The following is a 10,042-nucleotide window of genomic DNA, read 5'->3' as shown; positions in this document are numbered from 1 at the left end:
GAGAGACAACCAAGTAAAGACACAAAGAGGAGGCCACCAGCCACAAGCCAAAGAGAGAGGCTTCAGAAAATCCAACCCTGCCGATGCTGCGATCCTGCCCTTCCAGCCTCCAGAACTGTGAGAAAATAAAGTTCTGTGGTTAAGCCAGCCAGTCTGTGGTATTTTGTTATCGCAGCCCTAACTAACTAATGTAGAAGTGTTGCAGGAGATATGGGGGCTAACTGAAGGAGCAAAGTCCGTAGGTAGGTGGGATTGATGTTAGCCAGGGGCAGACAGTTCATCCATGGTAACCGGAGCCAGGGCAGGGTGGACGGGTACCAATACAGGTAGGTCGGTTGATTTGGAGAAGGGGAGTGGACTGATTTTATTTTCTCAGTCAAGTAAGTCAGATCTCTAGGTGAAAGTGAGGAGGATAGAGAGGAAATTGCAGATATGATGAGAGAAGTCTGTGTTTTAAATAATCTTCTGGCAAAGTGGGGAAGTAAATGAACAAGGGAAATGTAGTAAGATTGCCAGGCAATGCAAAAGGTGCAGTCAAGGTGTGCAGTAATAAAGTTAAAGTGAGTCCAGTGGTCACTACTGTAAGTCTTTCTCGGGTCGTGTTCAGTGAGTGGAAAGTTGGGTTTAGCCAGGGATGGGATTCTGGCAGATGAGTATGATGGAGAAGGAGTGGAGCAAGAAACCTGAGGGTATTTGTAAGGAAATGACTATAACAATTGACCTTGGACTCTACACTGTTTAAGAAGGAAAGTGATGCTATGAGGTCAGTGATGGACCATAAAGAGGTGTTGGATCAAGCGGATAAAAGAATTGTTGGAATAGGGCTGCTAGAAGAAACGCTCTGGAAAAACACAAGATTGTACTTAGAGTGTGGAATGTTTGAAATTGAGATTTCATGAGGTGGTGCATTTTTGGTAATAACACAGATTTGGGCATGCCTATGAGAGTGGTTGGGTAGAGTGAAGGCCAAGATAACTGGAAGTGAGACAGTCAAGGCGGTGACCGGCCAGGCTGTTGGACTTGTCATCCATGTAGATATAGACGTTACCTAGAATTATAGCAGGAGTAGTGGTGGAAAAACAGCAAGCCAGATACTAAAGACTATTATGTTAAATGAAAAAAGAGTAAGAATGAGAATAAGATTTATAGCACACTATCATTTACGTAAACAAAAGATACATACAAAACCACACTACAAACTTTATGAGAGAACGTGTATATTTAATGACATTTGTCATGCACACTAGAATGGGTGTCTATGAGGGGAGTGGTGTTTGTGAACGAAGGAAAAGAATATAAGGAGAGTCCTCATTTAGAATTACATGTATGGTAAGCTGAACAGTATGATTAATTCAGAATTCTGCATCTGAAGTTGAAATATTTAATGAGTATTCAGTAATAATAGCTGTGGTATAGTCTTCAATTTTTATGCCTGTTTAAGCATTTATTTTTTAAAGGGGGGATCATAGCATATATCCTGTTTTGTAATTTTCTTTTTACACTTACTTTATCTTGGACATCTTTCCATGTCAGGTCATGATTTATATCATTCATTTTAGAAATTGTATACATATTAGATTTGATGGATGTGTTATATAATTTAAATCAATGCCCTGTTGATGGATATTTACCTTTTTTAAAAAAGAGTATTCCATGTATTTATTTTACAAAAGAATGTTAAACATAGAACAAAATCGTAAATAGTCAACTGTCCAGAAATAGTATATGACACTGAAGTATAAAGGGGACTTTAAAAAAATAACCAAACACAACTTGAGGTCCTACAAAAAACCCGTTTGAACCAAATGGTTTCTAGGTCTGCTTAGCTTGAGCTTCATCCTCTGTGGTCCTGTAACGATGATCGCTTTCCAGCCCCCCACCACTGAAATGATCAATACACAGCCTCATCCATTCTAATCATCACACATTATCACAAGTCTCCTTCTCTGTATCTTTCTACAGACATGTCTACAAACATGATGGCCTGGTTAAAAAGAAAATGAGAATTTCTCAGTGGTCAGTGGTTGATCATAATAAGTGTGGTACATATTCTCATCAATCTCTGGGTTCCCATTTCTAGTCAGATTGCACTTGGATGCTTTTCTTCAAGTTGTCATACAGAATGAGCATTCTGCCCATGCCTCTGAGGACATTGGACCATGAACCCTTGAGAAAGGCTTTTCCACAATCATCTCTGCAAACCTTCCACCCACCACATACGAAGGTCCCATTATATGTGACGTCAGTTCTTTGTGACCAGATTGCATCGTCACCATGCTGGCCATCCAATTGGATGATTTTCAAAGACAGTCTCCTAGACCTTTCCATTTCCTTTCTTTCTTTTTTTTCCCCAAACAAAAGTTCTTACATATTTATTACTGAACCAACCTACTAGTGCAGAAGCATAGAAACAAAGAGAACAGTCATTTTCCTAATAAAACACGTCCAACTGTCCAGATAGTGCTGATGTTTTCAGCTTGATATGGAAAGATGTAAGTGACCTTGATACAGCATAAATATGTGTACCATCTTATGTGCGATTCTTTAATAGATCCAGCTTGGTTTTCCTCCAATGTCTGCCCACAGAGCTGTAAATAAAATAAGCTTATTTTATTACCAGTTTTCATCTAAATGGAATGGGGAATGGGACAATTCTGCTTTCGTTTTTTTTAGCCAGGAGTTGCTTGATCTTGAAAGTCTTGTGAGAAGACATGGCAAAAGACAGAGTCAACTGCACACGCCGCAGTGGCGGAGACAGGCAGAGACAGCTGGATTTTCTTTCCTTGACAGATTTACCAATATTGGCTGTCACATGGGTCCTGGCAAAAATCTAAGGAGTAGAAAAAGCTGAAAGAGGCGACTCCTGATGTGCCACCAGAGGCCAGATGGTCAGCATAGTACCTCCAAAACTGTATGTGCTTGTCTACTCATGCCAAGAATACCTGCTTAAACTTAACCTGGAAGGCAAAGTTAATGGCTTGATCGGGGATATATACGATGACTTTTCCCAGGTTGCTCCTCTAGGAGAGAATCCATTTCTCCGTGGGAAATCAAACTGTATAATCCCATATGTCTTTGTATTGTTTGTCGGCAGCAAAGTTTCTACACACATGCCGTACCTCTGGTACGTGACACGCTTGGGCATCTGTCATTTCAAGAAGGTTATATGAATTAAATCACACAGTACGTAAGTTTTTGAGGTTGGCTTTTTGTTTTGATTCAGCATAATTCCCTTGAGATCCATCTAAGTCATGCGTGTGTCAATAGTTTGTTCCTTTTTATTGCTGAGTAGTATTCCATGATATGAATGTACCACAATCTGTTTAACCATTCACCTCTTGAAGGACATCTGGGTTATTTCCAGTTTGTGACTGCTACAAATAAAGCTGTTAGGAACATTCATGTTTAGGGTTTTGTGTTTTCATTTTTTCTGGGATAAAGGTCTGAGTGTGATTGCTGGGTTGTATGGTAAGTGCATGCTTTGTTTTAAGAAACTTCAAACTGTTTTTCAGAGTGGTTGCAACACTTTACATTCCCACCAGCAATGTATGAGTGATCCAGTTTCTCTGCATCCTCAGCAGTATTCGGTGTTGTCACTATTTTTTTATTTTTGCTCTTCTGCGACAGATGTAGTGATATCTCATTGTAGTTTTAATTTGCATTTCACGAGTGGCTAATGATAATGAATATCTTTTCGTGTGTTTATTTGCCATCCACATATTCTGTGTTATGAAATATCGGTTCATGTCTTTTGCCCATTTTGTATTGGATTAATTTTTTCAAATTAAATGTTGAGCTTTGAGAGTTTTAAAACATATTGTAGATTGTAGGCCTTTATCAGATATGTGGTTTGTAATATTTTCTCCCTCTCTGTAGCTTGGCTTTTCATGCTCTTCAAATGGCCTCTCACAGAACAAAAGTTCTTTATTTTGATGAAGCCTAATTTACTAACTTTTTTTGTCCTGTGGATTGTGATTTTATGATCATTAACATATATCTTCTAAACCTGTCATTGTTTCCCTAGGATAAATTTCTTTCTTTTTATCTATTTTTTTTAAAAGATTGGCACCTGAGCTAACAACTGTTGCCAATCTTCTTTTGTTTTTCTTCTTTTCCCCAAAGCCCCCCAGTACATAGCTGTATATTCTAGTTGTGAGTGCTTCTGGTTATGCTCTGTGGGATGCCGCCTCAGCGTGGCCTGATGAGCAGTGCCATGTCCATGCCCGGGACTCAACCGGCGAAACCCCAGGCCGCTGAAGCAGAGCGTGAGAACTTAACCGCTTGGCTATGGGGCCGGCCCCAGGATAAATTTCTAAAGTGACCTTGAGGAAGGCTTTTAAGTGTGATAGGAAAGGTATACACCATAAAGGGAAAGACTGGTATATTTCTTTAAAACTTCTATATAGTAATAGATAAGAAATAAATACAATTTAAAAGACAAATACTAGCTAGGAAAGAAGTTAAAAAAGTATATCAAAAGGTTAATATCCTTGGGGCTGGCCTGGTGGCGCAGCAGTTAAGTTCGCGCATTCTGCTTCGGCGCCCCAGGGTTCGCTGGTTCGGATCCCGGGTGCGGACATGGCACTGCTTGGCACGCCATGCTGTGGTAGGCATCCCACATGTAAGTAGAGGAAGATGGGCACGGATGTTAGCTCAGGGCCAGTCTTCCTCCAAAAAAAAAAAAAAAAAACGGTTACTATCCTTAATACCTAAAGAGCTCTTATAAATGAGCAAGAAAGAACTGTATTAGGTCTAATTTGTTGCTTGATATAGAAGATATAATTAAGAGACTAAGCCAACTTCTGCTTCTACCCAGAAGGTTACATGGTGCAGACTTGTCCTCCCAGTGTAGACAACTAGAAAGCTGGACAAAATATATGAAACAACTCTTTCCAGACATTGAGGCAACAAGCAGCGTAGGACTTTGATCTCCAGGAGAAGGGAAACAAATGTGCAAGAGCCCTGTGGTCACTCAAATTTTTGTCTAGAAGGAAATTCAGTACTGTGACACAAGGAGAAGCAACTTGATCGGATGCTGCTTTGAAAAAAACTCTAAAAGACGTTTTTAGAGACAATTGGGAATATCTTAATATGGACTGAAAATTAGATGGCATTAGTGAATTATTGTTATTTTTCATAGTTGTGATAATAGATCTTTGGTTATGTTGAAAACGTCCTTAATTTTAGGAGAGACATGCTCAAGTATTTAGGGTGAAGTGGTATGTCTGCAACTTACTTTCACATAGTTTATTTCAGAAAATATAGCCACTGCACCTATATAGGCAAGTGATATATGGCACAATGTTGCCAATTATTAAACCTGGATGGTGTGTACAAAGAAGACCATCATACCATTCCTTCAATTTTTCAGTATTATAAATCTTCCTAATAAACTGCGTGTGTGGGGGAGGAGCGACATTTTTACTCGCCCTTCCTCCTTCCTGCTGGCGGGAAGGCAGACCTGATGGCTAGAGCTCAAGCAGTCTTTTTTTTTTTATTTTACACTCACAATTGCCTTTAAAAAAATAGCAGCTTTATTGAGTCATAATTCAGATAGTATATAATTCACGTATTTAAAGTGTACAATTCAATGACTTTTAGTATATTCACAGAGTTATGCAACCATCACCAACTCAATTTTAGAATATTTTCGTCACCTCTTCCCCAACAAAAAAATCCCTCATACCCAGGAGCAGTAACTTCCCCTTTCTCTTTAACCCCCGCCACAGCCCTAGGTAACTGCTGGTCTACTTTCTATCTCTATGGATTTGCTTATTCCAAACATTTCCTATAAGCGGAATCATACAGTAGAAGGTCTTTGTGACTGGCTTCTTTCAGTAAGCATAATGTTTTGATGGTTCACCCATGACGCAGCATGCAACAGTACTTCATTCATTTTTATGACTGAACAAGGTTTGCTTGTAACATTTTGTTTATCCATTCATCAGGTGGTGGACATTTGGGTTGTTTTCACTTTTTGGCTATTATGAGTAATGCTGCTGTAAATTTTTGTGTACGAGTTCTTGTGTGGACACATGTTTTCATTTCTCTTGGAGTGCAATTGCTGGGCCATATGGTCGCTGTGTTAACATTTTGAGGCACTGCAAAACTGTTTTCCACAGCAGCTGCACCATTTGACATTCCCACCAGCAGTGTATGAGGGTTCCAATTTCTCTGCATTCTTACCAACACTAGTTATTATTTATCTTTTTGATATAGCTATCCTAATGGGTGTGAAGTGGAATCTCATTGTGGTTTTGATTCGTATCTGCCTGAAGGCTAATGATATTGAGCATCTTTTCTTGTGCTTATTAGCAATTTGTATATCTTCTTTGGAGAGATGTCTATTCAGATAATTTGCCCATTTTTATTTATTTGTCTTTCTATTATTGAGTTATAAGAGTTCTTTATATATTCTGGATACAAGTCCCTACTCAGATACATGATTTGCAAACATTTTCTCCCATTCTGTGAATTGTCTTTTCCCTTTCTTTCTTTTTTTTGATGCTTTTTTTGGTGAGGAAGATTGGCCCTGGGCTAACATCTGTTGCCAATCTTCCTCTTTTTTTTTCTCTCCAAAGCCCCAGTACATAGTTGTATATCCTAGTTGAAGGTCGTTCTAGTTCTTCTATGTGGGATGCCGCCACAGCACAGCTTGTTGAGCGGTGTGTAGGTCTGTGCCAAGGATCTGAACCCACCAACCCTGAGCTACTGAAGTGGATCATGCAAACTTAACCACTCAACCACAGGGCCAGCCCCAGCTTTTCCCTTTTCTGATGGTGTCCTCTGAGGCACAAAGATGTTTAATTTTGATGAAGGCCAATTATCTATTCTCTTCCTTGTTGCTTGTGGCCTTGGTGTGATATCTAAGATACCACTGCCTAATCCAAGTTTACATAAAGAGTCATTTTGAACTATGAGGTGGGAAGCTAAGGATGGCAAAGTAGCAGGAGGGTAGAATCCTGGGTCTCTGACGACTATGAACCTGCATGCTAGCCTTGGACTGCCAAATTCTGGATTTGTTTTACATGAAAGTGAGATAAAGTATCTTATTTTTAAAAATCAAGAACTCCTCTTCCTTAAAATTCACCATAGAATGAAAGATGACTACAAAAAGACCCTTGCAAACGTGTATAACTGACATTGGTTTAGTATCCATAATGTATAACACACTTCTACAAATCAATAACAAAAAGGCAAACAACCTGGTAGAAAAGTATGCAATAGAAATGAGCAAGTATTTTACAGAAGAGGAACTATGTGTGGCCAATCAACATATGAAAAAATGTTCAACCTTTTTAGTAATCATAGAAAAGTAAATTTCCTACTCATGAAAATAACAGGATTTTAAAAGTCTGAAATATCAAATGTTAGGTATGATATGGAGCAACGGGAAATCATACCCTGCTGGTGAGAAGGTAAATTTGTGTAATTATTTTGGAAAGCAATGCTTTGAAGATCCTTATGAAGTTAAGGACTAGTTGTAGTGGGAATAACTGAACAAGCAAGCTGGAAAGACAGTAGGTTGTAGTTAGAAAATGTAAAATTTAAATTCATGATTTAAGAGGAAGCGAAGTTTGTGTGATGACAAAGTACAAGGTGTGACCTTGCCAGTTGTTGGCTAAAGTGGAAGAGTGTTTATTGAAGATAGTAAGGCATGTCAGCCTGGGCCCAATCAGGACAGAGAAACCACAGAGGGATCTGAACAGGAAAAGTTCGACATACAGAATTATTAATGATAACAGGAGATAGGAGTAAGAGGGATTGGGTAGTAAGAAGTAAAGGAAACTCTAAAAGAATATAGGAACAACAGATATAATACATAATAGCAGACAATATAAAAATAATATACAGGGGCTGGCCCGGTGGTGCAGTGGTTAAGTTCGCACGTTCCGCTTCTCGGCAGCCCGGGGTTCGCTGGTTCGGATCCCGGGTGCGGACATGGCACCGCTTGGCACGCCATGCTGTGGTAGGCATCCCACATATAAAGTAGAGGAAGATGGGCACGGATGTTAGCTCAGGGCCAGGCTTCCTCAGCAAAAAGAGAAGGACTGGCAGTAGTTAGCTGAGGGCTAATCTTCCCCCCCCAAAAAATGAAATAAAATAATATACAATAGTCACTCCCTCTAGAGCTGGGCTAACCCTCCTCTCCACCCGTGACTGAGATCCGGGCCTCGTTAGAGAAGTTGCTGTGATGCTGACTCAGTGGATCTTGCTGGGCATCCACCCTCGGGATCTTGTTGAACACGTGCCTCTCTAGGTGCTGCTTTCCTGTTCACAGGGGAGACGTCTCACCAGAGACACTTTGCTGCAGAACCACCCAAGGGAGGTGCCAGGGGCAGCTGCTACCCTCTGTGCATTGAGGAAGCCAGTGCTGCAGAAGATGAGCACTAGGAAAGCTGGGAGGAGCCCGTGGAGTGAGCACACAGGAAACAGGAAATGAAACCCCTTCTTCCTGCAATGTCTCTCCACCACCAGCTACTGATAAATCTGCATATCCTGCTAGCTGGCCAAGTAAAACATATTTAAAGGCCCCTGGTCCATTTTCACAGAACAAGCATAAAGAGGGGCTGACAGGTAAAACATCAGTTACAGGTAGAGGAGGTCAAGGAACTGAGTGGTCATGATGTTGGGCTGTTATTCTTGTGGATATTGAAATGACCCAGCTGTTGGCAGAAATTGGGGTGAATCGGAAGGTTATAAACCAACTTATTTCTCCACGTGTGACCTTGGTCCACCTGCCTCAGAATCAGGTGGATACTATAATAATACAGATTCCTTGGCCCCACTGCAGATCTTCTGAACTGGGGTCTTGGGGAATAGGGCCCATAAATCTTTTTAACAAGTGCCCCGGTAGATTTAAAATTTTAAAAATCAGTTATGAATATTTCAAACACATAAAAGTAAAGAAAATAGTGTAACAGGTACCAGTGTACCCAGCAGCCAGTTTTAACAAATGTTAAGATTTACTTTACTTCCTGCAGATCTCTTTATTTTTAATAAAATGTTACCTATTTGGGCTCAAGTTCCACCGTCATTCTTTTCTCCTTCCTTTCTCACAAGAGGTGATTATGTGTGTACACTGTTGTTTGTAAATCACTGCTTTAGGTGGCGGAGAGCATTTGAGGGTTTTTGAGCAGGGGTATTACACTATCAAAGAGGGGTTTTTGGAGCATCAACTCAACTGTGCTCTGCCAGAGTTCACTAGGTGGAGAGGATGGAGGTGGGAAAGCCGGTGAGCGAGGAGGTAGGTTCAGTGCCCAGAGGATATGGTACTAAGAATCAGAAGTAGGGTAAGGGACCTTTTCTCTTTTTCTCATGCTGTCGTGTGAAGCCTGCTGCTCTTTGTGTCCTTGGGACCTGTAGTCTTTCAACCTCTCACCCCATTCCCCGAGTTCATCTGCTCCTTTCTGTCTTCACTTGCTTCCCTGCCCAGCCTGGGTTCAATGATTGGTCACTTCACCCCTATGCTTGCTACTGTCCTGGAATTTCTTGCTTTCTTGATATTTGACCGTACTAACCCTAACTTCTAATCTTTATACTAACAGAACTATTTTTTCTGCTTTAAGGAGGTGGTCTTTCTGGTTTTACCTTATTACTTACGGTAATTTGCTATAGTCAATATCCAAAATGAGGCAGATTTTCATCCAGGTGACGTCAGTGATACCTCAATAATACTGTCACATTTAATTGTCTGTAGAGTATCATTTTGATGAGCAATTGTGAAAACTGTCCAAATGACATATAAAAATGTGTTTAAGTAGGTCTGACAAATGGATTTTATATTTTTTCTATTACATATATTTGATCACAGGTCAAAAGTCAATTAAAACTTTTGATTGACTGATAGTTATTTTGCCTATAAGTACAACTACATCAAACCAAACATTTGGATGTCAAATCCTTGTTATAGAACTACTAATAGACACAACAACATGAATGAATCTCAAAATGATAATGTTGAGTGAAAGAAGCTGGATAAAAGAAAGTACCATACTGTATGCTTCCATTTACATGAGATTCTAGAAAATGCAAACTCATC

General features: G+C 40.0%; 1 pseudogene; it reads right to left on the bottom strand.

Moving 5' to 3' along the window:
- Positions 1–2,403: 2,403 nt before the first annotated feature.
- LOC139042652 (putative ribosomal protein eL39-like 5) lies at positions 2,404–2,853 on the bottom strand (annotated as a pseudogene).
- Positions 2,854–10,042: the final 7,189 nt, after the last annotated feature.

This window comes from Equus asinus, chromosome X (assembly GCF_041296235.1).
Source record: "Equus asinus isolate D_3611 breed Donkey chromosome X, EquAss-T2T_v2, whole genome shotgun sequence".
In the NCBI taxonomy this organism is placed as follows: domain Eukaryota; kingdom Metazoa; phylum Chordata; class Mammalia; order Perissodactyla; family Equidae; genus Equus; species Equus asinus.
This window is presented reverse-complemented; position numbering and strand designations above follow the sequence as displayed.